At 44.2% G+C, this 17504-nt stretch overlaps 1 long non-coding RNA gene across 2 annotated transcripts; it reads left to right on the top strand.

Moving 5' to 3' along the window:
* The first annotated feature begins 3341 nt into the window (after positions 1 to 3341).
* Positions 3342 to 17156, top strand: LOC140652215 (uncharacterized). 2 transcript variants are annotated; one of them, XR_012042693.1, is made up of 3 exons: positions 3342 to 3913; positions 13131 to 13253; positions 16957 to 17156. It is a non-coding gene; the product is annotated as an uncharacterized lncRNA (long non-coding RNA). The 2 variants fall into 2 exon arrangements; XR_012042694.1 differs by lacking the exon at positions 16957 to 17156 and adding an exon at positions 13654 to 13961.
* Positions 17157 to 17504: the final 348 nt, after the last annotated feature.

Genomic DNA, 17504 nt, shown 5'->3' with positions numbered 1-17504 from the left:
TTAAGTTGTCTGCTATATATCCCATGGTATCATGTCAACAAAACAGCCTTGGCTCCTTCCTAAAGGTTCAGTGAGCAGAGAAGATGTGGGATATCTCTGCAACGGAGACACAAGTGCCTGAGGGCTACTGCTGATACAGGGACACAGAGTACACTGTGCTTCACGTAGCCTCTTTGTGGTCTTAGATGCAGCTACATTGTAGAGGAGGAGCCAAGGTGGCTGGACCATACAATAGCTGCTCATCCCGCAGCACCTTCGTGAGTCAGGGAATTGCTGCTCCCTGAATGAGTAGAAATGACTTTCTGCAGGGTCATCTAGAGATGTGAATTCTGTTTTCTCAAGTCATCAGTATCACCAGAACCCCAAGAGTGTTTGACCTCATTCAATGCACATAACACTTTAGGCCATGATCTATGTTAGGCCCCAAGAGATGGTACAAGAGTGTTATATTGGCTGGTGCATTGCCACAATCTATTAGGGCTAGGCTGTATTTGCAAGGCTTTATAGAAAATGTGTCTGCTGTGGCTTTTTTGGCCTTTATTGCATTCACCCACCCCATCTGTTATTTTCCTGAAGAAGAAACTTGCATGAATCATCGGATGACCATTTTAGAAAGATTCAGCTGTGGGGCTGATACTCCAGTTTGTGGAGCAGGGCCGGTACTGCAGGGATATATAATTTCAGAGTGGTGTCAGTATTTCATACAGCTGCAGCCCTCTCTGCTGACTGGGATTTATAGGAGTAATGACATGCTCTAGCATTTCCATGGACTTCCAGGCTGAATCAGAAATGCTAAACACTAAAACTTGCCCTTCATGCTATTGACATCTACAGTGCAAGTTCCCATCCAACTAAACTCCAAGCCTACATTTCAGAGTGGTTAGTTAAAGTAAACAGGCATTGAGGAGCTGAGCGGATTGGGAATGGGAAGTAGAAGTTGCCTGGGATTTTGTAAATTGTCCGCAGTGGTCCCCTGTGCATGGGATGGCCCCTTCTGCTCTGTGGAGCTGTGCTGTGTCCGGCGAGAGCAGCTCCAGCTGGGTAGCAGGTGTGCAGCAGCAGTGACCTGGTTTGGGAGTGACCTCTGCTAACCTCCCCAGCATGCCAAGATAAAGATTGGCCATATGTTCCAACGCACACTTTAGTGCCGAAAGGTCATCTTCCAAGAGGTCTTAGAGAGAAGCTGCACTCCTGTGGAAAAAACATCTTCAGATATCCCAGGACAAGAGAAAACCACTGCTCAAACACTTTTCTGCATGGTTAGATAATGTAAAACAAAGGTGTTCGAACATCAGGGGTAATTCAGTGCTGCTTGATTCCTAGCTGTGTCATTAAAAAGCATTTGGACGTAAAGGGAGGAAAATGAAGCATACTGCTGAATAAACCAAGAGACAAGATGTCCTGTGCTCCCACAGCCCTGCTTGAAGTACCATCGTAGGGTTTCAGGGCACTGAGATGCGAGTCCTGAGAGGCTGTTAAAAAGTCCCGGCTGCTGTGGTAGAAGTGGGAAGGTCGGTCTGGACCCCATGGTGATGGTTTGTGGCTCCATTTTTGGAAATCAGTTTTGGCTCTTCAGAGCCCTTTTCAAGCTGAAGAGCTTTGGGACTTAGACTACTAAAACCCTGATAGAGAAAGATTCTTAATATCTTTTTCTGATGTAATCATCCCACTTTGATTTTTGGTAATGTTGGTGAAATTTGGAATGTCTTACCAGAAGCTAACTGCCTAAATACCCTGCAGATTGAGATCCAAGTCATATGTGAAAAGGAAGGCATTCCTACCTGACTTACATGCCTTTGGAAGTGTTAGCTATCATCTGAGCAATAAAATATCCTACAGGCACTTGAAAATTGCACGTGGGAAACGACCTCTTATTGTATTAGTCACAATTTCTGCATAGCTGAGAGAGACCAGGTGATATCTAATTGCAGCTAGAAATAAAAGCCACATGATTACGAACGCAGCTAAACACTCTTTTCTGTTCACTCTTTGGAAGCAGGACCATCTTTTCAGTGCTGCCATTTGTTCTCGCTTATCACATTTCCATCAATAAACCTTCCAGTCAAGTCCTTATCTGCAGCTTATAAAGCAGCCTTACCTTCCCTGTGTGAGAAATCTGCAAGCATGAGTGCACCAAAGCAGTCTGAAAAGAATTTATAGGCTTCCTGCATATTCATGTGGTTACTTACACAACCTTAAACAATTTTATTATTCTATCTGTGCTTTTTGGGTTTGCAGAGCTGGGGCTGTGTACACACAGCATTTGCTGTGCTCACATCAGCCCTTGCGGAGAGCTTGCTGTGGTCCTTTCCCCATGGGAACATCAGCAGTGCCTGCTGCAGCTCCAGGGGTACAGGGACCTGAAGCAGTGGCTGAACCACTGGCATCGGTGTGTACATGCTTCTTGCCTACCCAATCTGGTGGAAAATGGCTCTGACGACTCATTTCTCACATGGTCATTTTTATTTAGCAGTTCTAGTCATCCTGAAAGAGAAAACTGCCTACAAGGCTCTGGAGTTGCAGAAATCTCCCCCCTTCCTCCCTCTGCTCCGGTGGAGGGAGGATGTGTGTCTTGTGGGAAGTAGGAGGGGGCGGCTGTGTTGCCTGCTGTGCTTTGGTGACCCTCTTTTCTGCTGGAGTTGCAGTGCCAGAGGGGAGCCGGGGGTCTGCTGCAGAGTAACGAAGGGCACTCTTGGCCGACGGATCAGCCAGCGGGCTTGTGGCAAAGAAAGGGAGACTTTGGCAAAAGACGTTTCTGAGACGTGTGTTTCTCTGTTGGTGGAACAACTGAGCATGTTATTCTAGTGGTATAAATTAAAACTGCACGTTCTGGCTTTAGCTTGTACAGAAGCCAGGCAGAGCGCGGGGAGGGAGCTTTGAGTTAAGCACTTGATCAGTCATATTGTAAAACCTCAAAACTAAGCCAGAAGGCAATCTCGGTTCAAGCTCCAGAAGGGAAGCAGGAGCATGCATCATCTGTTGGCCCGTCTTTGCTGGACCCGAGGTTTCATTCATGTGCTCTGGACACATCAGTGCACGACAGCCCCTCCACCAACAGATGATTCAAGCTTGTTTTCCCCAAAGTGCAGTGCTGAGATAACAGCCAGCAGTGGGAAGCACATGGGCCCTGACATGCTGACTGTGCTTTTTAAATTTTAGGATTGTGTCCCTCTTGGTCCCTGGCACTATACTTTGAGGTGCAATGGAGACCTGGAGTCATAATTTCTGAAAGTCCACCTAAATCTTTAGCATCTGCAGACTCATCTGTGGCCTCAAGTACTTGATATGAAGCTGTCTGTGAATGCATCTGAACACCTCCAGACAAGGTAAAATGACTGTCATTTCACTATTGTATAAAGCCATATTATGCTCTCAGCTTAAATGCTTCCTGCAGATCTGGCCACACTCTCTCAAGAGCACCAAGTAGAACTGGAAAAGGTCCAAGGATTGGTAACGGCTGTGGAAGAACGAGGGCCTTCGGAGGAGGTCCTCTCTGGGGTTAGGGTTTGCTCAGCTGAGTGTGATGATCTTGACTCATTGCTATTTTGCACAAAGCAAGAACTAGTAGCAATGAAACAATATGACTGAAGTAGTTTTTACCCAGAATATAACTGAGGTCACTGACTCCTTGGCACAGGCTGTTGCAAAAGCAAAGTTGGATTCAGAAAGGGCTTTGAGAAATTGTGAGGAGGTCAGTACATGGTGGCAACCGAAAAAAATGGGTCCAGATGCAACCTCCTGCTCGAACTGTTGCTAAACTCCTGGTTTTCCAGAAGCTTGGGGATTTGTCCAAGAATTACATCCTCTCCTTCCCCGTGCAAGTCACAAGACACTGGGCTCTGGATGGACCTTTGTTCTGACTAATGGTCAGGCTCTAACACTTGGAGTTTACCTGGCAGCAAGTCCCAATGACGTAAGTTAAAATTCAAGTCTTGTCAGGGATGTGACATTTGTTTAGATTGTCTTGGTTAGTGTAATTTTTCTTCTGTATATTGAGTTATACACCCTAGTATTGTTCCTGCAGTAAAACAGTCACGCCCTGCTAGCATTTTTGTGGCCTACAGATCTTCTATTTCCTTGATTCTTGCTCATATATGGTCATGAGACTGAGCAGCGACAGCTGGGGTTTGAAAAAGCAAGTAGTGATTTTCTGTATGTGCAGGAGGCTAACTTCAGCAAAGTTTCAATTTCAGAAAGTGCTGACCTTCAAAGCCTTTTTAAGATTAGGTCAGGCTGGACAGCTCAGAACAGAAGGGTCCAAAATCACCAATCACTTGAAAAACTGGCGCTAAAGCCACCAGAAATAAGTCAACCCTCGCATAAAAGCTGCAGTTAATTATTACCTGTGTGTAATAATGTGATTTGCAACTTTGCTTTAATCATTATGCAAATAAAGTTAAGCCCTCACTTACGGCGTGATAGACTTTATGCCATTTATCCTGTATAACAAAACCAATTCATTAACGTTTCCTGGTATTTGGCAATCAGCAAAGGCCTAATTTTGCCTCTGTGATGAAATGACTCAAGGCATAAATATAGTGTTTCTCGGTGTGCGTAATAATCATAGAATCATAGAATCAGAGAATGGTTTGGGTTGGAAGGGACCTTAAAGATATCTAATTCCAACCCCCCCTGCCATGGGCAGGGACACCTTCCACTAGACCAGGTTGCTCAAAGCCCCATCCAACCTGGCCTTGAACACTGCCAGGGATGGGGCATCCACAACTTCTCTGGGCAACCTGTTCCAGTGCCTCACCACCCTCACAGTGAAGAAGTAATTCTGGTGCATAGTTTGTATTTTTAAGTGTTTTTCTAATTGGAGAGAAGTAAAATAAGAAAACTTATCATAAATGTTACACCTTTGTTGCTGAACATGGGCTAAGTGGAGTTTTGGTTCCTCTGTGACTACCGAGAGAGCATTTTCAGCTGTAGCTGCCTGGGTTGGGTGTCCAGACCATGCATGTCGTGCGGAGAGGTGGAAGGTGAGGTGTGTGTCAGGGGCTCCGGGACGTGACCCCTCCATTTGCAGTCTTCCTGCTTGCTCGCGATGCTGCCAGCCGCTGCCGTGCTCTGCTGGCAGTGCCAGGCCCTGGTCAGCCACGGCTCTCCTGGGCTCCTTTGTGCCTTCGTCCCCACCTCTGTGGGACAGAGCCTGACCTTGCCTGCAACCCACATCCCAGCAAGCACCCACCAAATCTCTAAAGCGAGATCTGCTCTGGACATGAACCACAACTAGGGAGCTGTTTTCCTGGGGACGGGGAGCAGGAGGCAAAGATTTGCAAGCAAAACTGCCCATTGCCTCTGTAGCAGACCCTGTTGAGCAAGTTTGCCTGCTCTTGCAGCAGGCACAGCTTTCCCATCCACCCCAATATTTCTACATTGCCCACACCACAGCTGCAAGGACAAGATCGGCAGGCAACTTTCTTCCCTGCTGCTAAACTACAACAATTTAGAGCTGCATACATCACTTGTGATCAAAAAGTACCCCTAGATATTATCTGTTGCCACTCCGTAACCAGCTGGCTTGGTGTCCTCAGGGTTTCTTCTTGCTGGTCACTGATGGTGGTACCTGCAGGTCTGGAGAAGGTCAGAAGGAACATCTGGCAAAAACATGGATGCAACGCTTCGTTCCTGGGCTGTGTTTTCTCACTGCTTGTGCCCTGTCCTGCAGGGCTGTGAATGGTTCCTGGAGGTATTGACATTAGTGCGCTGCACACCTAAATTAGATGCCTAAGATCAGAGCTTGATTTCCCCGTGGAGAGTGGGAAGGACTTGCAGGGCCTTCAAGGTACTTGGTGTGTGTGTCCTTCCGTTACAAGGGAGATTTCCCTTTCCTGTACATCCATGTGATGTCTAGCAGAGTAGCACCCCAGCCTCCTGAAGTGCTGTGATACATGCCCGGATGCTCACTCACAGCTGAAAGGCCAGGTTAGACGGGAGCACTGGCAACACCTCCCAAGGGAGATGCAGGTGCTGTAACAGTATTCACTGTACATATTGAAAAATACCATTTTCAGCCGCGAGCTGGTGCAGCTCCGGTCGGCCGCAATCCTGACAGTGTTTGCAACACTCCGGTCGATTCACTAGTGCTGTTTGTTTGAACGAGGAACTCTTTTGTTGCTCTATCAAAGTCTCACTGACATAGCCTGCAGCTATGAACAAATGTTGTGTAGCTGCAAGCTGGAGCACTGAAGAGACAGGAAGCGTGTTCAATATTGATAAAGAGCAGAACGGGCACTTGTTTAAATTGTGCACAGACAACTTTTCCATAATTAAGGGAGCAACAGACGCGATCGCTTGCCTACAAATGAAATGACTAACAAAAGCAGGAGACACACATGACGTACAGCCTGATACATGCCTGTGAGCAAAAGTGATGGTGAAAGGGACCTGAGATGATTCCCAAGGATGGGCTGTATGTGCCCGTCATTCCTTTGTTTCCAGCTGGCAATGTGGGTGTATGGAAATCTCGTGCTATGTCCTCAGCTATTAAGCAGTGCATGCCTTGAGCCCTAACTGGAAGTGGAGCCCCCTCGTATGAGGCCCTGTACCCTTTCTAGTGCTCTTGTTCATGCTGGAATCATTCAGCCTGCAAATGGAGCAGGTGGGGTAAGGGATCAAATCAACCTCTATGCGCAGTCCCTATTCACAGGGGCTCATGTATGTATGTGATTGCTTCCTTCCTGTCTGCAGCTTTATCCTGTTTGTTCTTGGGAATGGGTGCCTGTGAAGGGACCAGTGCTGTGCCTTAATACTTAATAAAAGGAAGACTTCTGCTGGGCAGCAAAAAATGGGATTGGGGCAACAGCTGGGAGAGGTAGCTTGGATGCTGCTGGAGTTGAGTGTGGGATTTACTTTCCATACTGATGAGTGCCTGATGCACACAGGTGACAATTGCAGCATTAGAGGTGTGCCCACCTGCTAACCATCCTCTTCCAGATGCCACTTGCTCTGTATTCCCTTCTTTATAAGTTTTGGGTGCCTTTTCCCAAGCAGAACATTTAAAAAGAATTTGCAGACCCCTCTAACCACACCAAGCCGTTTTAAGTGGTGATCCCATGGTCCAGGCCATACTGATGCCTACTTGTCTCATCCTGGAGTCCCCATGAAGTCATGGAGGTTTTGTTTCAATGTTCTTCTGGTCACTGAGGGTTCAAGCAGGCTGATCTGCTCACAGGACAAGGGCCAGCACGGGCAGCCTGCTATCTGCACAGATCTCATTGAGCACTGTTTAAAATGGGCACAGGCATCCAGGTCTGTGCCAATGTTATAATTTAGCAGCTGGCATATTTAAATGCTTGCAAGTGGGATCAATCTTTTTTTTAATCATTTATGTTTAATTATTGTTTCCAGCTAGCTCTCTTGCATTTTATTGCTAGCAAATTTCTAAAGAACATTTTTTAAGCTTGAACTGAAAAGCCTAATATCACCCAGCAAGGAAGAGCTTGTAACACTTCAGTTAGGAGACTTCTGCCATGCTTGGAGCTCTTGGGCAGGTCAAGGGTTGAATTCACTGAATTATTTTGGTTGGAAGATATCCGGTCTGATTTCTGCTTACAGCTGGGCCATCCTCAAAGTAGGCTGAGGTTGCTCAAGCCTTGCCAAGTCAAATTTTGGTTATTTCCAAAGAAGAAGATTCCACAGCCCTAGTTACAGTACTGGTTGGTCCCCATGCTGTACTGCTGTATAGGGTTATCCCATCTCAGATGCAGGACTTGGTATTTGCTGTGTTGAACTCCACAGGGTTCCCATCAGCCAGTTTCTCCAGCCTGTCCAGGTCCTTCTGAATAGAGCCCTGTCCTCCAACGTGACAACCACTTAATCCAGTTTGGTGGTGTTGCAAACTTGGTGAGAGTGCGCAGAGAGCTGGCCAAGCAGGGATGATGGTAGGATGCAGCGTGTTGCTACATAATGTAATGGGTCTGGCTTAAAAAACACATAGGGAAATAAAGATTTGGGTCCTCCAGCACCCTTCCCTGAAAGAAAAGGGGTCAAGGAACTGGTGAGCTTTGCTGCGGCAAGAGGCTCAGAGTGGCACGTCTCTCTGGATATTAAGACATGTATTGCCTTTCTGTTGTCCTGGAAGACGTGGTCACCAGGGTCACTGTTCAAAGGCTATTGTGTGTGGCCACAAGGAAACACCATGGACTCACAGAGCTGTTTGCCCCCTCCCCCCCATTTCCTAATAAACATTTAATTTCTCATTAAGTAATTAGCATTTAATTGTTATTGCTCAGTATAATTATGTTTTCTGAACTCTCTATTTACCTGCGCTATGGAGGGAACAAACATTAAAGACCCAGCTGATTTCAGCCGCCTGATGTAAGCCATTCCCTTCCATTTTATAGGATAATTCAGGTTGGAAGGGGCCTCAGGAGGTCTCTAGTCCAACCTCCTGCTCAAAACAGGGTCAGCTTTGAGATCAGACCAGATTATTGTATGTGCTATGTTGAAGAATGTGTTTTTATCACAAGCGTTTTATTTGCTCACGGCACAAACATGTCCAGAGTGTTTGCATGCCTCCCCACGCACACCCACACTATACAGGGACGTGAAGATGGAGCAGGCTCCTTGCTTTCACCGTAACGTCCCCACGGGTTGTGCAATGTGGCATTTTGTTTATGAATGACTTTGGATATCAATGTGTTCAGTTGCAACATGCATTACCGTATCAGCCTCCATCTATTGAGAAATGAAAAATTATGGATGCCAACCCCTCCTTCACTATTCAAAGCATAAAGGAAGATGATGCTGGTAATTGGGTGTTTGCTGTCTAAAGGAGGAAGTTTGTAATCTATTGCTATCACTGACATGATGCCTCTGTAAACCCCCAAGCCACGATTTATCTCAGCCATTTAATATCTGTGTGGAGGGACAGAATGGCATATTCAGGATGAGCCATTATGATCTGTCTGTTTGGGAATACAGAGCGTTTTATAATCTTATGTGGATGCCTTTTACTTTAAATGAAGGAAATTAATGGCTAAATTCTGCAGAGAAATAATGTCTGATGTGAAGCACTGTTTGAAGGACAGTGCTACATGAAAGCTGAAATTGTCTTTCTCTTTCAACATGATATCTGTTTTCTTTTAATCACAGGAATGAAGGACTAGAGTTTCAGCCTTAACTGTTAATTTCCTGTCTATTGTCTATTCAAACAAGATCCTGCTGTATTTCTTATAATAAATACATTTAGAGACGGGGCTGAAACCTGGGGCTGCCCTCTACCCTTCTCCAAGGGCAGCTAATTCCTGCAATCTGGGCCACCCTTTCCATGCAATGCAAGGGCCAAGGCAGCCTGCTGAGCACTGAGAAAATGGGGGCTGAAGCACCGTGGAAAGGGCAATAGAGAATAAAAATGGCCGATAGAGACAAGCAGAAATTCAGGTGTGAGAAAGACACCCAAACACGTTTAGCAGGTGGGCCAGGGGAGAGGACACGACCAGGTGGCAGCTTGTGACCGTGCCGGCGAACGCTGGGACAGTGCAGAGCCCCAGGCACCATCGCTGCAATAAGCATGTGGCGCAGCTCCCACGCAGGCTGTATTCGAGAAAGAATTGCCTGAGATTGTTTGCAAAAGGGTATAGTAGCCAGAGGGTGCCCTGGGCTAGCCCAGCGCTCTGCCCTTGTCCCACATTAATGGCAGTGGTTAATGGTAGAGCAGGACAGAAATATTTAGGGCAAATTGTTAAAAATTAAAAAAAAAAAAAATTAAGGTTGATACCTATTTTTTATTTCTCATGAGAAGTTTTGCTGCCTTGTGGTTAGTAGATATTTTAGAAAAAAATATCGTATAAAAGTACTGGTTTTGGTCTGACACACCTACATTTACTTTTATCAGTCACAGGAAGCTACTGGGGGGATTAACATTTTTTTAAGATGAGCTAAATAAATGTACAAGGCTCGATGTGTTTTTTTTTTTCTTTTCTTTTTTTTTTTAAGCTTACAATTCTGGAAAAAAGAACAATGATCTTATAGGAATCCAAAACTGTGATGCTGAAGCTCTTGAATTATTCATATGATCTTATTCAATGCACTGTGATTATTTCTGATGCTTCAAACTCCTGGATAGCTTTTGATGCCTGTATTATTTCTATGTAAATTCCAGCCATTAGTTGGTTTTATCAATAAGGTTCAGATTGAATCATGCCTCCCCTGCAAATTAATGCAGGCCTGACAAATGGAAGAGAAGATTTAAACTATCAAACCGCAGACTGTTAGACGTGGGTTTAGAACAAAAACATATATAAGTTATTTCAAGCTTTAGAAGGTGGTATCTGAAAATATTAGCGTGTATAGGGACATTTAGCAGATTGGTACACGTGGAAGAGTGAGCTAAACTGCAGGCTTGAAAGGCTTTTAAGATGTGTAGATAGGCTCCTAGTTCTGCCACGGACTCAGTACTTCACTGTTTCCAGGCTGGAGACCAGAAAATGTTAGACTGGCTATTGACTTATTGTCACTATATCTAATTAAACCACAAAAATTGTTTTCAAACAACGTTAAAGATCAGATTTAAACTCATAAAAGCAGGAAAATCAGGATAGGGTTGAAATTGTCTCTCTAATTCACCCCGGCGTGCCTTTGGGCTGTCTTTTGCAGAAATGGCATGTGTCATTGATTAGAGCCTACCCAGTGTGGAGGCCCACTGGGAACAGCGTGGCACTCTGAACACTCAATTCTCATGCCCTTCTGCATGAGACTCTGCCTTTAATATAATTTTATTTCATTATTGTAGCGTTAATTTATTTCAGATGACTTTTTTTTTTTTTAATTACCCTTTCTTTTCTCAGCAAAGAAGGGGAAAAGATATGATCAGCTTTAATGGATGAAAAGTTTTCTGAGCAGAGCGCAGTCAATGCAATGACGGATTCAAGCCTGCAGGCACACCAAGTTGTACCTGCAAATCTGGTCAATCAATTAGTTCCCCTAAAGCAGTGATGAAACTGGTTTAATTACTAATGAAAACTTACATCTGGTCTGGCCCAGTAAACTGTGGGAGACGCTGTTACAGAAAGGAAAGGAAACCTAATTTCCCCTGGTATTGACCACTACAATGTGCCAAAAATTAGTAGTAGAAAATATTAAACGAAAGCTGGAGCAGCAGAGGCCAGTGTGGACTGCCAGGAAGAGCTGTTTTGACCTCTCTTGAAAATAGAGGACAGTAGCAAGATCCAGACATGAATCTGGTGTTCTCTAAAGAGGAGGAGACATTAGGATCCATCCTTACTGCAGAGACAAGTTACACCTACCAGGTGGCAGAACCAGAGGCACCCGAAAGCCTGTTCTCCCCTTAAAACATATCATCCTCCTTCTCCCTCCCTCTACCTATCTTTTAATCAGATATTTAAATCTCCTCATTAATTTTTCAGCACACTCCTTTCCCAGCTGGAACGAGAGCTGCTGTGGGGAGCGAGCGGTAACAAGAAGAACGAGTTTATGAAGTTGTGGTGGAGCAGCGATGCCTCAGCCCCGCTAAGGCTGTGCACTGATCCTGCAGGCTGGGTTCAATGTCAATACTGCAAACAGGCGGTTATTTGACAGGGTCTCTGCGACAGATGCCTACAAGCCCTAATCCCCCTGCATTACACAGGATTGTGCTGTTGACAAGCATGTTAAGAAAAGGGGGTGGGACAGGGAAAGTTGCTTCCAAGTGGTTTCTGCTTACACTATTTTTCAGGGATTTAAAAGAGTCCCACAGGGAAATACTCCACAGTTTGTGGAAGATGGGGCTTGAGCTATCTCAGGTTAATTTAGGATTTATACCCAAGTCTCAGCTGAGTAATTTACCCAGAGATGACTGAGTAAAGGGAGTCACCATCTCCCGTGGCTGGACTTTGTTCAAGAGAAGACCATTTGGTGTGGAGGTGCTGGGACAGAGTCGGTGGATTCAGTGGTACGCATTGCTGGGAAGGAGGAAGAGGAGTTTAACCCAGTTCTTCCCTTGATATTCTCCTGTGGTCAGTGCAGGCAGCTCTCCCTGGAAGGCCTCAGGTTTGTTGTCTTCTTAACATCTGCTGTTTCTTAACATCCCCTTCCTGGGAAACATACACAGGCACACCGATGCTGCTGGACCACACAGCAGACAGGGGCTAGAGATGCAAAATATCAGCTTACATTTGCCTGCTGTGGACTGCTGGGACTCGTCTCACCCCATGTACTTTTTTTTCTGCTTGCTGCTGCTTGGAAACGGACTCCTGCATTTCTTTGGTCCAGCGGGGAAAATTCTTGGCTGCAAAGCTGAGTCTCGCAATCTGGTCCTCAGGCCAGCAAGCCCTGGCCAGCTTCCAGGCACAGGATCTTTCAGATGTGGGGATTTTCCATTGAGGGTATTCTGCTGCCTCTTCAAATATTGAGTGAGATGCATTTCAAGAGTGGCTCTTGCTGATAATCACCCCAAAAGGAGAGGAAAAAAAGCATGTGCTTTCCTACAGAGGCTGCTCCCAAGCCCTGCAGAAGGCTGGGGACTGAGATCAGCCCCTGGACTCCTGCCCAGAAATAACTGGCCATTGGTGTGCCTACAGTGTTTTGGGGCTCGTCTGTCCAGCCAAAAGGGCAGCTGTTGCCTGTATTTCCACAGGCCAGAGAGTAAAATGTCTAACTTCACAAAAAAGCCAAAAAAAAAAGAGGTTTTTCTCTTAATATGTTTTTAGGCATATTGAAGAGAAAGGCTAACGCTGTTCAGTTCTTCCGGACTTGATTATTTTTATTATTTTACAGGCATCCAAAACACCCCTATCCCTATTTTCTCCTTTTTCTCAAATGTCATAAGCCTTGTGTTACAAGGGGAAGGCCCCAAACAGGCATCCATCTACTGCGGTGATGAGGGCATCCAAAGAAAAACCTCTACGTGTGTGCAGTGCGTTGTTGGAGTATGCTGCGTGCTGCAGTCAGCTCTGCTGGCAGACATCATCTTCGTGGGCATCAGCTGCCACACGCCGTGCCCAGTCCTTGACAGCCTCCAAAAGGCATGTCCCTTCCCCACCAGCCGAAAAGGGGTCTCGGTTCTCTCTCGGCAGTAGCAGGAGGAGAGGCAACTATGTGCAAGTGAACAGGGTCAATCCCACAGGCAGAGGGGGATATGCAGAGTAGTCAGAGGGTTGTTATACATCTGGGTTTTGTCTTTCTAGGAATGAAACCTCAACTTGCCAGGCAGATTGCAGGTCCCACTCCCTTGAGAAGATGATGAACCTCTATAACTTTCCATCTATGGAGAAGTGGCAGCAGGTCCAGGAAGGGAAGGCTGGTATGGAGTAAGTAGTGCAGAAGAAGGGGTTGGTGTCAGTGCTGATTTCTATAATGAGAGGTCTTGCTGGGTTATTTTAAGCACTGGGGATGCTGTTCAAAAAACACAGTTGTTCAAAAAACACTGTTGTTCAAATATCTGCTTCTGGGTAGTGGATAAATGCTTGCAAGTTAAAGGTTTATTTGGACCGATTGCCATGTTTTCTGAAGTTATTCCATTTGGGGTTAAATGGCCCATCAGGGGAAGCTGTGTCTTTAAGCGTGTAAAATCTCATGTGCCTACTTGTGAATGGCACCTCAGAAGAGATCCAGATGAGCTCCCTTTCTGTGCTGGGGCACAGAGAAGTGCTTTATTATGTAAATCAGTCTTAAGAAGTTCAAGGTTAAAAACTTATGCTTTGTCCACAGAAGAAATTGAAAGCTGTCGATGCACATGGGTACTGAGAGTGTGTAGAAATACGGTGCCACTGCTCAAGGAGAGACGTCATGCTCATGCTTTCTGTACTGGCTGCACTATTGAGATTGTTACTTTGATTTTTGAGGGTAATCAGAAGAGCAGAACTTTATGATTGAGAGAGCATGGCTCACTGAATCGAAGATCATAAAATTTCTCACTCTTTTGGATGGTAATCTCTAAGGCTCTCCAAAGCTATGGGTTGCTTTGACACTACATGAGCACATACTGGTAGATTCCCATTTCTCTTAAAGCTTCCCCTCCTCACTACTGTTTCTTCCTACTTGGCAGCTGAAGTGCTACATTTTGTTCCTCTGTATGTTCAACTTTAGTATCATTAAATGATAGGGGATTGTTATACTTGCTGGATGATTTCTAGTTTTTTTTAAATTGCCTCAGGATTTCTGTATCAGAAGAGGAAGGTAGGAGAGATCATGATAAAAGCAATGGGTTTCAAGAAGACAGATGTCAGTAGAGTGGAATTTGGTAAATCAGATCTCCCGAGAGGTAAGGCTAAGGGAAAATGAAATAAAGTTGTCAGTTCTTCAGCGTAAGCTAAGGGCACAGTTCAGACTGTCCAAATGCAAGAATAGGAAATTCAGTAGGTGCCAAGCTGGGTAGATGATGAAGGGTTTTTCTGTAACTTTAACACCAGACAGAAACACACAGAAAAAAGAAGAGGTCAGATTTCTAAGAATCAATCAGAAAGAACAGCACAAGCATTCAGGGATAAAACCAGAAAGGCTGAGACACAAAATGAGACCTCAAAGATAACCAGAAATAATTCTGTAAGAACCACTAATAGAATGAGGAAGATCAAAGGGGGGATTGGCCTGCTACTCAATGGAGAATGAAAGCTGTCTGCAGATAATTACAATAAGCTTGAAGAATACTGGAGAAGGAGAAAAAATATTTTTTTCCCAGAATAGCTTGGGAATTATAGTCCAGTCAAATTAACAACAGTTCTAGAGGAAAAAAAATATCAACCATAACAAATTGTCTGTAAAGTTTAAAAAAATAATTGGAAGATGAATACCAGTCAACATAGGTTGGTCAAAAATAAGTTGTGTTAAACCATTTTAATTTCCTTTACTGCAAAACAAACCCTTGCGGCATGGATTAGGAACAAAGGACACATAGCTTGATGTAAAAAAATTTAAAGTTTGCTTGGTAACTTCGCAGTAGGCATAAAGGTGAGAAGGACTGCAAGCATATTGGAGGAAGGGGTTACCTTTGTGTGATAAATTAAAGAAATGTCTGAAAAAACAGGGTTAAATTTAGCAGGGGACAAGTTGCAGGTACTCTTAGTGAGAAACACTGCTAAGCAAATAGGCTGGGAAACAACTAGCTAGAAAGCAGTTCTCCAGAAAAGTATCTTTCGTTATAACAGATCAAAAATTAACTGAAAGTAGGCAATGGCATGCTGTTGTGAGAAAGACAAACATCCCACTATCGGGCTCAGACAGGAGTGGTCTCTGCTTTGCTCAGCGTGGGAATACTGTGGCCAGTTGTGATCAATGAATTTTTAAGAGAGTTGTGGATGGACAGGCCAGAGTTCAATGTCCTCTTCTGATAAAGGTTGTGGGGTTTTTGCTTTTTTTTTTTTAACCTCTGATCTGTGAGTAAAAATTGAAAGACCTGGAGTTATGTAGTGGCAGAAAAAAAGGCTGAAGCAAGGCCTGATGACAGCCTTCAGGTACATAAAAGGCCATTTCAAAGAGGAGGAGAAGGTTTTCTGTGTTTGTGATGGTTAGGAGAAACAGTAATGTGCTTAAATTAACATAAGGGAAATTTAAACTGGGCCTTAGGAAATCCTCTTGAAGGGCAAGGGCATTAAAGCACTGGAATAGGTTGCTTGGAGAGGTTGTGAAGTTCCTATGATTGTGGGGTCTTTAGGAACAGATTGGACAAACATCTGTCTGGAATGACATACCCCGAAACCGCCTTCAAGTAAAGGCGCCTTTGATTCCTTCCAGGGCTATTGTTTGAGGACTCTGCGTAAATCTAGAAATGTAAGTGACTTACTGGGAGAAATTCTCGTGGCCGTGCCATTATCTCCTTCCTGAGAGGGTACTGCTTTGCATAATTCAGTTCGTTTATTGCTATTCACTTATGTGTAATTAAGTACCTGAGGTGAGCAGGGGGAGGGCAGTTGTCAGACCCCGTTATGGGAGGGCTTGGCTCCAACTGATCAAAGATGCCAAAATTTGGATGGTATACATTCTGGTAAGGCAACACGATGCCGTTAGTCACTCTAACTCTCTTACTTGCTATTCCCTTCTCTAAACATGTTGTCTTTATCTGAGAGAGCCTGGGGAGCTGTAAGTCTCTGAAGAAATTCTCCATATGCTGGTGATTTTCAGGGAACTCTGCCATACATAATTTCTGATAGGAATGTTTGAATAGAGAATTAATTTACTTTGGGTCCTTGATTATTCTGTCTTGCAATAAGAAGGGTATTGGCATCAGGCTGGAAGTTAAACAAGGCGCTAGTTTCCCTTTTCTTTCTCTCTGATCTTCACAGTCACAAAAGGACTGCTGGAGTCAGAAAGCAATGCAGATGGGATGTACAGCGATCACAAAAAATCAGTATTGTGTAGCTGAAGTAATCTCTTTATTCCAGGAGCTTCTAATGAGTAATGAGACCATGTTTCATATAACTCCTGTTAACATGGCAACATATGAGCATGCATCCGTCTACAAGCAGAGAGGCTTTAATAACACATGAGTAAATTACCTCACACATTTCTCTCTGTGAAACAGCAGACTTCTCTTAGGAGACATAAAAGGATCAGGCAAAAGCCCTGTGAATTGCTTAAAAGTGGCATAAAGAGAGGAAAGGGATGAATTAATCAAGATCATGACACTTGAAAAGATTTAGATTCATGGACTTTTGATCCAAAACATATCATCAAATTATAAAAAATCACAACACTGGCCATCGACCCTCACCCAGTGAATTCTTTCTCCATAACTTCTGTTTGATTCCTGACCAATATCTGTCTTCACTAGGGCACTGGAGGAGGCAGAGTTTACCACCACTGGGCAACTTGTTCCAGCTGTTTGAAGACACATGTTTATAATTATGATAATTATTTTGATTTGCCTTGTCTTCAGTTTCTGAGCAGTGAAACTTGTTATGTTGCAGTAAAAAGCTCTGGTTTTAGTCCTGCACGTGTTTATGGATTGTACCTCTGCTGAAGCTATGTAGGGTACTATAGCAAATTATGGGCCAAATTCTGTGTGCTTTCTTTCAGGAAAAGGCTTAAATGAAGACAATGGGGCATCATCTGAGAATACAGCTTGACAAGTGGTGGCCTTTCATGATACAACAGTCTGTTTACAGGCACAGTGCCTTCCTGCATAGTAGTGTTTTGTTGGTGTAGACATTTGATGCAGGAATTAGGAAGCTCTCTAGATAGTAGGTTTGTACCATTTTCCGTTCCTCCAAGGAAAACTCCAGTGTTTGTAAGTGTTTTAACATTCCTATTCTGATTTACCTTTAGTAAGTCTTTCTTTCTTTTTCCTTTTTTTTTTGGTTTGTTTTTATTTTATTTATTTTTTTTAAATTTTTAAAGCAAATGGCTACAAAAGGACTCAGTTAAATTCTATATTCACCTTTTCCTTAGTATTTGGGATACTGTAGAAGTAAATATTTTCTGGGCTTCTCTTATGAGGAGCTCCACAGTCTCTTAAGTAGGAATATAATGTCACGTCTCAGTCTGTCAGACTTGATTTAGCTTCGAACACTCAGGCCAGCAGCTGAAATACAACCACATGTACATGAACCATAGGTATTAGCCAC

This window comes from Ciconia boyciana, chromosome 5 (genome assembly GCF_034638445.1).
Source record: "Ciconia boyciana chromosome 5, ASM3463844v1, whole genome shotgun sequence".
Lineage (NCBI taxonomy): Eukaryota > Metazoa > Chordata > Aves > Ciconiiformes > Ciconiidae > Ciconia > Ciconia boyciana.
This window is presented reverse-complemented; position numbering and strand designations above follow the sequence as displayed.